Below are 9,415 nucleotides of genomic sequence, written 5' to 3'. Positions count from 1 at the left end.
AGGCGGGGGCAGGATGTGAAGAGCTGCAGTCCATGAGAAGGAGCCACGCTGGAGAATTTTGTGAGGGACTGTCTCCCGTTGGAGGGACCCCACAGTGCAGCAGTGGGAAGTGTGAGGAGGCCTCCCTGTGAGAAGCAACAGCAGCGAAGTCCATCTGTAATGAACTGACCCCAACCCCCATCCCCTGTGCTGCTGAGGGGGAAATAAGGAGAGTCCTGGGAAGAGGAGGGTTGGGGGAAGGGGTTTTTAAGACAGTTTTATTTCTCATCTCTCTGCTCTTATTGTTTCTTTTAACAAATCAAACCTTTTTCTCCCTGAGTCTGTTTTTGTTTGTGATGCTAATTGACAAGTGATCTCTCTGTCCTATCTCAACTCACAAGCCGTTTTTATATTTCTCTCTCCTGTCCAGTTTAGGAGGGGAAGTGATTTTATGACTTGGAGGACATGGGGCTAAACCACCACATCATGTCAAAAGCCCTACTGAAATGGATCTACACGGGAAACAATAAGTTAACCAAAAATTAAACTGTTTTCTGCTTCAACAGTTAACTCTCAGTCTGGCTAATAAAGAAATTATTAAAAAACAACCCTGCACATCTGCTGTTTCATAGAGTGCTGTTCATTATTTTTCTGTGAAAGAGAAATATTTTTCAGTACTATCTGCTAGTAGTCTAACATAAAGGTAACTTGAGAATTGTCAGGTCTGCTCCTCTAAGCAGGATTTTTTTTTTCTCCCAACATGAGGTCTTGCTTTTACCACAACTGAAAGTTTTTCTGCTTTCTCTAAATCCGTTTCCTTTCAACATTTTAGTTTTTAATGATTTGGTTAAAATTTTGCAGAACATGTATAGTACTGTTCATTATGCCTGATTGGAGTGTGGTGTTGATTGAGCAGGCAAAAGCATCAACGGTACCATAATGTGTCAAAGCTACAAGAGGAAGAATATAAAATGTGACATCTGCCTGCATTCCCATACCAGCCCTATCTTTCCAGATTCTGTATGTGTGCAGGTGTTTTATGTATTACATCTATGTAAATGTTCAGGTTAATCCAACTACAATAAAAATAAGATCCCTGTATACTGAAGTTGTAAAACTTGAGATGCTCACAAAGAGACTTGTTTTGGGAGTTGACTGAAAGGAATTTCCCCAGGGAAACTAGTTCTCAGTTGGGTTGATGATTTTAGATGGGCAGGATTCAGCACTCTGCTCATCAGCTTTTGGTGACCCTCAGACTGAAGGCAAAAGGGATCATGTGCTTCCAGTCCAAAAGGGATGTCACTGCAAATGGGTTGATTTTTGTTGTCCTTGTGAGAGTCATGCTTCTCACTGATGGGAGATTTACATCTGCTTTTCTCATGCTCTTTGGCAATGACAGAAAGCAACTGATAATACTGTGAATCTGGGATGATAATCAGTGGGTGTGCTGAGCTAATGCTGGGGGACTGGTGGCAGCTGGGAAGATCCTGGTCAGGAGGCTACAAAGGGTTCTTCTAAGGAAAAAGGGACTTTTTCCCCTCCCAGGAGGAGCAGCTTGTCACAGGAGGGGAGGGGAATTGATGGGGGAAAAAACACTGGCACTGTTGCCTATTCTTCCTTGAATATTCTGCCAGGAAGTGGAGATTGAAGAGGTAATAGTGCTCAGAATAGGGCTTGGGAAGGCTGCCTGAAGTTGCTGAGAAGGGCAGCAAAGAGCAAGGGTGGGGAGCTGCCCTTGCCATCTTTGGTGAATAAGCAAAGCTTCCCGGTCTTGGTTTTGCTCTTCTGAGGTTAGAGTAAGGTAGGTGACCATTGCCACCTCCAGGGCTTCTGCAGATCAAGGTTTGTTGTGTGGTAAAAGGCTGAATGGACCAACCTAATCATCAGATTAGCTAATCTTTTGCATCTACTAACACCGCTCTTACATATAAAGCAAAGTGAGCCTGAGTTAAGAAAATGAGATTGTTAGTATTCCAAAACTGATTTTCTATCCTAAACCTTCACCAAAGAGAAGGTAGGGTTCTTAGCTCTTGAACTGGTTCTGGTGGGGAGCAGAAGGAAGCAGGTTACAAACATTTGTTTCTGTGCAGCTAGTTTTGACTAGGGACATCTTAATGGGTTATGTGGTGTGTTTCCCAGCCCTAATTCCTTGCCTCAATTTTGCTAGCAAATGTTTAAATATGGTCAATATTCTCCATTGTTTATCACTTCAATGGTGGTGGACATGTGTGTGTGAAGTTTATATCGTTTAAATGCCCTGAAAGACTTGAAGTGCCTTTATTTGGGTCTGATGATGTCGAGACTTATTTTCATGTTCTGAGTTCCGTGATTCTCTTCAAAAAGAGAGCTAGAAATAACTGGCATGACTTTTCTGGAAGTCTGTTAATGCTAACAGTCTGTAGAAAAGAATCAAGTGTGGAAACATGAAATCGAAAAATGATATGAAGGAAAATCTCTCCTAAGCTGGCACTATGAATCACACCGAGGCCCTGTTAGTGCCTGCATCTAAGAAGGGCAACATTAAAAAGCAGACCTGGCAGCCTCAGCAATAAATCCCTCTCTAAACTGGTTTATATGTCCCTTCTGCAGAAACCAGATCTTCTTACATGAGGTTTTCCTCCATCTGAGTTACAGAATTGTGTAAGAAAGCCTCCATTACCTATAAGATATGCATGACCTGTTAGTCTCTGTAAGCAAAGGTGGAAAGAAGATATGGAAAGGAAAAGAGAGTTGAAAGGTTTTTGGATCCTTAATTGCGCGGGGCCAAGCTTGCATTTTGTCAGAAAAGGCTGTGACAAAGACACTGCTCTGGAAGAGGCTGTTGTTCATTGTTTGGTTTTGACATTTTCATGGGGATGCTACTTGATATAACTACTTGAGGCCTATCCTTACATGTGTCTTAGGGAAAGCAGAATTTAGTTACACAGAAAATAGGACTGAAGTAGCTAAGTGTATTAACGTTTTATTTTCCACGTTGTTTTTTTGAAAGGCATATGCCAGACCTCACAGTTTACATCCAGGCTTTAACAGATTTAAGCTGAAGTGAAAACAGGAGCCTCAATATTGTTTGCATAGGATGTCTCCTGTCTTGCAGAGATAAAAAACAGAGTAGTTTCCAGGTCGTGGGTAGCAGCTTTTTCACTTCTCTCTTCTCCTCTCTCTTCTTTTCCTAATGCTGCTTCTTGAAAAGCTTCTCTATATTCATGTATTAAAAGTATCAAAATTTTAATCTTGTATATCCTGACTGGTTTTGGAGCGAGGGAGGATTCTGATTTACAAATTTATCATCCAGCTTCTTGCACGAGCCTTGTTTCTCTGGAAATAAAGCACTAGGCCAGGCACTGTACTGTATAAAATTTGTGGTACTCGTAGGGTGTGGCTGAGGGGAACATTCAGTGCTCTATCTAATCAACAGGTATTCATATCTTCACAGTTTCAATGATCACTTCTTAGTCAGCAGAAGTGCTTGTAGGGCAGCAGGCTGCCAGCCTGCTCTTCCTTCTCAAGAAGAAATAAAACCTTTTAAGAGTGACTTTTATTCTCAAATTATTTTAATGTTTTAAAACCTTTTGAATCAGAGTAAATAACTAAATTAGACTTCCTTAAACATGGAAGGAGTCACTGGAAATTTTTGTCTAGCTGTTTAAATACAATTACATGCTGTAATTTCCAGTACCTTGTTTATCTTAGATATGTTGTGCAGGTAGTGATGGTTTGTAAGGACCCAACATGAATGCAGGGGCCAAGTTCCATACTAATTTTGAAACAGTTTTGCCAATTAAAGAGGTAAATTTAACAAACAACAAAGCGACAATGACTTTTTAATTTTTGCACCAGTTCTACATAAAAGGCCATGAGACTGCTCCTGTGCATGCAATGAGGTGCTGACATATAGGTCTGTGGTTTTGTAGTTATGTCGTTGCTTCTAATGTAAAGCTTGCACAGGGGACTCATTTGGTAACTTTCAAAAATGAGCTTTAGTAAAATTTTGCTTGTCATTCAACAGTGAATTTAATCATAGAATCATTTTGGTTGGAAAAGACCTTTAAGATCATCAAGTCCAACCACTGCCAAGCCCATCACTAAACCATATATCTCAGCACCTCACCTACATCTATTTTAAATACCTCCTGGGATGGTGATTCCACCACCTCCCTGGGCAGCCTATGCCAGTGTTTAACAGCCCTCTCAGTGAAAAAGTTCTTTCAATCTAAACCTCTGGTGGTGCAACTCGACGTCATTTTCTCTTGTGCTATAACTTGTTACTTGGGAGATGAGAGACACCTACCTCCTTTCAGGTAGCTGTAGAGAATGATCACGTCTCCCCTCAACCTCTTTTTCTCTGGGCTAAACAACCTCGGTTTCCTCAGCTGCTTCTCATAAGACTTTTTATCCAGATCCTTCACACTGGTTTCGTTGCCTGTCTCTGGACACACTCCAGCATCTCAATGGCCCTTTTGTAGTGAAGAACCTAAAACTGAACTCAGTATTTGAGGTCTGGCCTCACCAGTGCCAAGTAGAGGGACATAATGGCTTTCCTGGTTCTGGTGGTCACAGTAATTCTGATACAAACCAGGATGAGCTTTGGAGGAGTGTTGAATTAGAAAAAAGACATTGAAGTATACTGTTTTTACTTGCAGCACATTTTTCAAAGCCTGAAGCACTTTTTTGGTACAATTTAGCCTCAAAACCATAAAGTAAAGCACTCCAATCTTCACTTTGCAGACTAATATAAACTGAAATGGTTTGCTGCTTGTACAATAACAGAGCTAGAGAGACTAAAGTATTGGAACCTTTTGTCATAAACCTGTGATCCAGAGAGTGAAAAAACTCGTGCAAGGGAATCTTAACAAGCATGTTAGAGCTTTGAAGTGCACAATACAATTAATAGCTTTGAAATACTAGTTGTAAAACAAGGTTTCCCCATTGAATGTCAATATTATGAAACCTAGTGTTTGTGGTTTTACTCACCATTTATTTTGCCTAAAATCTAAACAGGTCTTCAAGAATGTTGGGGCTTTTCTGTTTGTTGGGCTTTTATTTTGGTGTGTGTTTTTTCCTTAAGGAAAACTTCGGTATTCTCTGAGAAGCAGAGCTTTTTTGATTACTATAAAGAGAATGTGCTCTGTGAATATTTGGTACACATTCAAACCTTCACAGCTCAGAAGAGATTAGTTTTAGGGCTGCTATTCAAGAATCTCTTGTACTGCTGATCTTAAAAATATACAGAATCTAGGATTCTTCAGTATTTTATGTGTTTATTCGTCTGTGTTGCTTCATGAGAGACAAGCAATAATGTGTGAAAGGAAACAGGTGCAAGAAGACTGATAGTGCCCAAAAGAAAATTGACTAAAAGCAAATAAACTAAAAATGTTAGGTAGCTCGAGAGGATGGTGGCAGAGGGTTTCCATGGGGACTTACTCTGGGGAGAGTGGGCTGCCGGCAGATTTGGCCGAGGCCACCCAGGAGATGGTGCTGTTGAACCGGGTAAGTAGCACAGCCCTGACCCAGAAGCATCTTTCAATGCGGTCCTCCCTGTTTCCATCTCTTGCACGTTATTCTTCGGGGTCCTCGTTTTCTTTTGAGAAGAAGGTGTCAGTGTTGAACTCGGAGCATATCCCGGTCTGGTATGTAACGCCATTCCCAGACAGACAACCCTACGCCCTCGCTGGAGATGATGCCAGTGCTTGAAGGTGATGTTTTTCCCAGGGACGACGTGGCTGGCGAGATGGTAACGCTGAGGCAGGGAGCAGCTTCACAGCTCATTGCCCTCATTGCAGCAACTGCCTGAGAAGCACCTAGCCAAAGCCAGGCGTTTGCCGGGTGCCCGGTTTGCTTCAAGGGGTGGGGAGAAGCCGAACCTGCTCATGGGGGCTCCTTGGGGACCCACTGCCTACCAGCTTCCCTCTGCCATCCTCTGAAGGCGGCCTGCCCCCAAATACACATGTCTGGGAAAGGTAAGCGCAAGGGTGGCTTTGTTACTCCACGGCGAGGGCTTGAGCGGGGCTGAACATGCGGTATGATGCCATTTCACCTTTGGTGCACTGTGGGTGTGAAGCAGAGGAGCCATGAGACCCCGATGGATGCCTTGCTCTGGGGCATCCTTGCCCTGCGTCTCAGGGCATGAGGCACCCACCTCCTTCCTTCACTGGCGGGCCACAGTCAGCAAGTGGTTCTGCATCTGGTCCAGGTTGGGAAGATTGGAGGTAGAAAAGGGGAACTGGGGTTTCCTTCAGTCCAGGGTGTGTCAGCAGAGTAAGAGGTCACATGGTTGTGGTGATGTTTTTTGTTGAGTTGTTGTTTTATTAGCATCCTCTGTTTGAGTGTAGGGGCTTTGAATCTGGCCGGAAAAGAACAAGAGCTGGACCAGGTCAGCAGGTGCCCCGGCAATGTGTGTGGCAGCATGAAGTCACCAGGCTGGGTATTGCAGAGTATTTAATGGAAGAGTTTAGCGAAGGCCTTTTCCCCAGTTGCAGGAGGGCTTACATCTCTGAGTGTTTCTGTATGTCTAACCAGGCAGTGACCAGGATTTTATATATGATATAAATCAGCAGCTCCAGTTCCTCAAGTTTTTTGTCTGAATGGATATTACCAAAATTAGATGTTTCTATGTGCAGGCAGGGAGGCAGGAAGCAAGCCTCCTGCAGGTATTGGGCTGTTTACAAGGCCTCACTCAGTGCAGCTACCATTCTGCTGCAAAGCCTCCTTGAGTGGTCTGCGCCCAGCTTGCGTGAGTGTGGCTGGTGGTGGTTGGTGAGGACAGAGCCACCCACGGGAGGAGGGCCGAGGCACACCTGGTGTGGACTCACCAGGGAGGCCAGCAGGATAAGGGTTTTGAGGGCTGTCTGTTGTGCTGCGTTTTGTCTCTTATCTTCCTAAACCATTAACAGCATTTCAATGGCCAGAGGTAGGCTGATTTTTTAATTTAGTTTTTTAAATTATTGGGTTTTTTTAAACTACTTGCAAACAACAAATGATTTTAAAGCTCAGTTGACACTTTGTGGGGACTTTTACAGTGTGGGTAAGGACTGTGTCAGGACATCAGGAAGGAGCTGGGTAGGGAAGGGGTTGAGGAACTGCTGTTCAGTGGTAATTAGGTATGTCAGCAGCAGTAAACAGGAATAAAATCCTGAAGAAGCTCCTAACAATTTATGAGGGAGCTTAACAGAAATAAAGTAGCCTGAAGCAAGCCTATTTGATGTGAACTTGAGGTACAGTTCAGCTTGCTTTGCTGCTGTTGAGTTCTAGGGCTGGGGCTGGATGTTGTTCAAGCCCAGGGCTTGGGAGTGAGTGAGGTGGTTTAGGCCTCAGGCCATGACTTTGACTTGATCATTGTGGTCCTTCATATATCTGTCAAAGAAAGATAAGCTCTTTTTAAGTATTAAAGGGGATTCTCAGCAGGCACCAGAAAGTAAGTTACATATATTGCCTTAGGGACTATTTTGCACTGAACTCTTGGATAAAATAAAGTGCCAAGAATCAGCACAATGACTCAAACCTGGGAGACCTCTCTCCTCTGAGGCCTCACATGACTAAGATAAAGGGTCAGGCTTCCTTTCACCCCAGAAGCTTTGCAGTTCTTTCTGAGCCAGGATCCCTGCTCCAACAAGTGGGAGAGTGTGTCCTCTTCTCTTCCTCTTCTCTTCCTCTTCTCTTCCAGTGCCTGGTGCCTGGCTGCTTCCTTGGCGATGGGCAGTGCTGGCTTGCTCTCCCTCACATGCAGCCATTCTGTGTGCAGGAGCAAGTACTACAATCACTGTGACATTGCAAAAAAGCAGCTTCCAGCACCTCATTACAGGGGGCGATTACACACTCAAGGTTTGACACCTACCTGCCTAGTTTCTGCCTTAGGCAGGTTAAAACGTGGAAGGTGCCCTGATTTTCCAGCCTAGAACAGGCATGGAATTTCAGATTGAATTTCTCCCTTTTTTAAATGTCTAAATCCTGATATCCCAAATTTCTGTTCTTATTCTCAAGCAATACGCAAGAAGGGATTCAAGACAAGATCACGTCTGAAGCTGATAATGGACATGTTGTAATATGGTTCAGTAGCTTAGTGGGAAATAAAGTACAGAAACTGACTGAAATTTGGACTTCAGAATGTCTGAGGTTTGGTCATGTTGAGAGGCTCAGTTAAAAAAAACCTCTTGAGAAGAGTACAGAAAGAAAAATCGCCATGAAATCTACTTAAGAACAACAGCATCTGGAGGGTGTGTATGTTGCTAACAAAAATAATATTAGGCAACCAAGGAGGAAACCAATACAACTTCATTGTAGGGCTCGAAAGCTTTTTTGAGTCGAACGGGAATCTTTCCAAATTTAGCTTTCCAATACATTGGTTTATTAATTCGTACGAAAACTAGATGAAAAGGAAATTAAAAGGAAATATGGTGGACTGCAAACAGCTAAAGGTATAAGATAAGAATGCTTCAGGTTTGTCAGTCAAAAGAGTAGGAATAATTAATTGATAGTTCAGAAACTGGATCACTGAAGGTTAAAGGAAGAAATTAAATAAGATAAAGACATTGGTGAGAATCTAAATTATTTCTTTGCACCACTCTTCACCACAGAGAATATCAGAGCAATACCTACTGGGACTTGCTCTTTTCTGGTAATCAAGATGTGTCAGAAGAAGAGCTGGAACAAATCGATAATTTAAAAAGCAGCAAATCATCAGCTCCATATGGTACATTGAAAAGTTATGAATGAGCTTAGTATGAAATCGCTGATCTGCAGCAAAAATATGCCTTTCCTAATTAAAAATAGCTATTTCATTGGAGGAGTGGAGAGTAACAAAGTTAAAAACAGGATTGAGATAATTTGAGGATACACACAGTCTCTTTACCCAGACATGTTTGAAAACAGAATGTAAAGTAGGAAAACCCCCCAAACAAAAAGAAAAAGGAAAGATAATGTTATGATAAGATCTGAAGTGCAAAGTTTCTTCAAAGAAAAATCATACCTAATCAATAATCTGTTGTAACTCCAACTAGGTCAGTCTTGTCACGGACAAAGAAACAGCAACCACCATAACTGAGATAAACCTACAAGGACCTTTGGCCTATGTAGGATACTGTGAATCAAAGAGAGGGGAGCTTATTGCATATCTCTTGGCTGATGTGACTGTGCCAGGCTGCACAGACAAAAAGCCTGACCATACTTGGCATCTCCATGCTGCAGCAGTCTCCTGACTTGTTCCTGCTCTGTGATGTTGTGACACCAAGCCCTTTTTGCAGCTGCCCTGAGAAGTAAGAAACAAAGAAAGGGGACAAGTTATTTATTTCCGTCCTTGGAGGGAGTTTAGCCACGTGTTTTTTCAGTGTGTCTGTTAGGTTTACAAGTCTGAAAAGATGAATATTGAGAAAGCTGACACGCTGCTTTTAAATTTTACATCCTACAGAGGATGTAAAGGCTGTCCTGGGGAACTGCAGGAGGG

The sequence above is a fragment of the Colius striatus genome, chromosome 6 (assembly GCF_028858725.1).
Source record: "Colius striatus isolate bColStr4 chromosome 6, bColStr4.1.hap1, whole genome shotgun sequence".
NCBI classification, from domain to species: Eukaryota; Metazoa; Chordata; class Aves; order Coliiformes; family Coliidae; genus Colius; species Colius striatus.
The sequence above is the reverse complement of the archived record's forward strand: the minus strand, read 5'-3'. Positions refer to the sequence as shown.